The sequence below is a fragment of the Alligator sinensis genome, unplaced genomic scaffold (assembly GCF_000455745.1).
Source record: "Alligator sinensis unplaced genomic scaffold, ASM45574v1 scaffold278_1, whole genome shotgun sequence".
Taxonomy (NCBI): Eukaryota; Metazoa; Chordata; order Crocodylia; family Alligatoridae; genus Alligator; species Alligator sinensis.
This window is the reverse complement of record NW_005841952.1, coordinates 614,366-617,451: the sequence shown is the minus strand read 5'-3', so window position 1 is coordinate 617,451 and position 3,086 is coordinate 614,366.

Sequence of the window (3,086 nt, the reverse complement as noted above, 5' to 3'; positions counted from 1 at the left end):
CCGTGTCACAGCGCCTCCCCCCCCACCCCCCGCGCCGCCCGGCTGTGCGGGAGCCGAGCAAGCCCCCGGACACGCGCGCGCACGCACACGCACACACACACTCACTCACTCACTCACTCTCCTCGCTATCAGCGCGCACATGCACAATCCTCTCCGTGCTGTCACCATCCACACACACACACACGTGCTCACAAACACTCTGCTTGCTATCAAGCTCACACACGCTTACACGTTATCCTTTCCTTGCTGTCAGCATACACACACACACACGCTCACTCTTGCACACACGGTCACACTCATTATTCTCTCCTTGCTATCAGCACATACACACACAATCCTCTCCTTGCTGTCACCATCCACACACACGCGTGAGCTCGCTCACACACACACTCACACTCTATCCTCTCCTTGCTAGCAGCACACACACATGCTCACACATCCTCTCTCCTTGCTGTTGCCATCCACACACACACACACACACACACACACACGCACACACACACACTCTCTCTCTCTCACACGGTCACACATTATCCTCTTCATGTTATCAGTACACACACACACACACACACACGCACTCACACTCATTATTTTCTTCTTGCTATCAGTACACACACACACACACACTCATTATGCTCTTCTTCCTGTCACCATACACACACACACACACACACACACACACACTCTCTCTCTCTCTCTCTCTCACATGGTCACACTCATTATCCTCTTCTTGCTATCAGTACACACACACACGTGCACTCACACTCATTATCCACTCCTTGTTGTCACCATCCACACACATCCCCTTTTTTGTTCTAAATTTGTGATGTATCCCAGGCCAAATTGGCCAAAACTAATTCCAAATCCAAGAGTCCAGACCCAGAAGTGGCCCTGCTACCAGCAAACATCCTCCACCTCCATCCGGGGCTTCAGATGTTCCCAAACCCTGTGGCAGGCATCCTACTTGCAGGCCCAAGCCCAGAGACTTGGGGTTCAGACGCCCCCAAGATTCGCTTACCCTCAGCCATCAGGCCCTCAGAGCAAGCTAGGGAGGAGACTCCCCTTTCCATAAAGTGGGCTTAAAGCCACTACACCTTGGTGGGTACTGAACCACGCCAGAAGAGCCTTTCTCCCCGGGTGCACTTTAGGAAAACTGCCTTCATGGACACAGATACATAGTATTCCCCTGCCAGGTTAAGAACAGGCACTATGTTTGAGCGGAGCCACACTCTATCCTTTCCTTGCTATTAGCACACGCGTGCGCACTCACATTATCCTCTCCTTGCTGCCACCATCCACGCTCACACACAATCCTCTCCATGCTGTCACTACACCCCCCTCCCCCTCTTTGCTGTCACCATCACACGCACACTCTCACTCCCTCCTCCTCTCCTGCAGCCAGGACTGGGTTTCCCCTGGCCGGGGACCAGAAACAAGTCACAGTTGCACAGTGGGGCTTAAACATCACCCAACCAGAAATGCACCCTAAGGACAATGACAGTGATGGGGGATGAGCAATAAAAATAAATGCATTAATTAATAATAAATAAATAAATCATCATAATGATGGAGATGATAGTGATGAATAACGATAAATAATAGATGATAATATGCACAATAAGGGTGATGTAATGATAAATAATAAAACACAACAATAATAAATAGTAATAAATAATTATGATGGTGACGATGATAACGACAGTGATGTTGATGATGATGATAAACCACACTGTGCCAAATAAATTATGTTTTTTTCTGGCCCTGTCAACCAGGGAGCAAACTGAGATGTCACTCACGATGCAAGTGTCACCAATTCTGGTTCACTCGACAGAGTCCCTGGATCTGCTCCGCAGAGTGCCCAGTGGCCAAGCCTGCACCCCGCTCCCCAGGCTGGCTCTGGGTCTCCAGCCCTGCCCCGGTGACGCCCGAAGCCTCCAGTTCTGCCAGGTGTCCCACTCGCCCTGCAATTGGTTCCAGATGGGCAGGATGCTCGTGCTCGTGGAGAGGAGGCCCCTTGCAAACACAAGCAGCAGCCTGGAATTGGACTGTGGGACTGGGGCTTACTCCAGATGACAACCCCCTCCAACAACAGGCACGGGGGATAGCATCAGGGGCACCGTGAAGTTTCAGGTCACAACACAACCGCAGGGTGAGAGCCTCCTTGCTTTCTCATAGCTCCATGGCGGTCCGGAGGACAACTCGCACGAAAATGGCAAAAGAGATTTGGCCCTAATTTCATGTAACATTGTTCAGGCAACCTGTATCCTGGGAACGATTTGCAGTACAATAGCAGAGCTAAAATAATAGCAGAGGGGAGAGAAATTAAGAGGCACAGACTGGGGAGTTAAAAAAACAAAAACAAAAAACCCCTGATTCAGCTCAGATGTGAAAAGAGAGGGAGTGTCCACAGACATGGAAAGACACTGGGAGGCTGTTCAACGTGCTGGGAGCTGCAGGGAAGACTCCTGCGAGAACCGTGGGGTGATCAGGCCAAAGGTTGGAAAGGAATCCAAGCAGAAGGGGGAGAGAGAGGATGTGTGAGGCTGGCTGACATGTCCTTGGGGGATCTCAAAACTAGGTGGTTGTGTGCTACCCTCAGCACAAAGCAGGAGGAACACTGCTGGCTACCATAATATATATACTTTGCAATAAAAAAAGTTTCCTGCTAGCATATATATATATTGCAATAAAAATCAAGTTTCCAGTTAGCATCTCCCCCAGCCAGGGGGAAGCCAGGGAAGGGATTGTGGCTCTGACATGCCCCTCCAGTTGCTGGGGTGGCTCAGCCTGCTGGTCACGATGCCAACAGGGCATGGTCTATGCCAGTTTACACCAGGGAGGTGAACTCTGGCTCAGGAAGGGCAGGTTTGAGCTGGACCCTGAACACTGCAAACCCTGTAGCCTGACTGCACTCGCGTGCCCTGTAAAATGGGGCGCCTCCAAACACTGGCAGATAACTGGAGAAAAGAGTGAACGACGGCAGAGAGTGAGAGTAATTGAGAGGCCCAGCCATGGGAGGAAAGGCCTATTTTTTTTTGCTGAGATTTGAAAAGAGACAAAGCTGACAAGGTAGAGAGACAATGGGC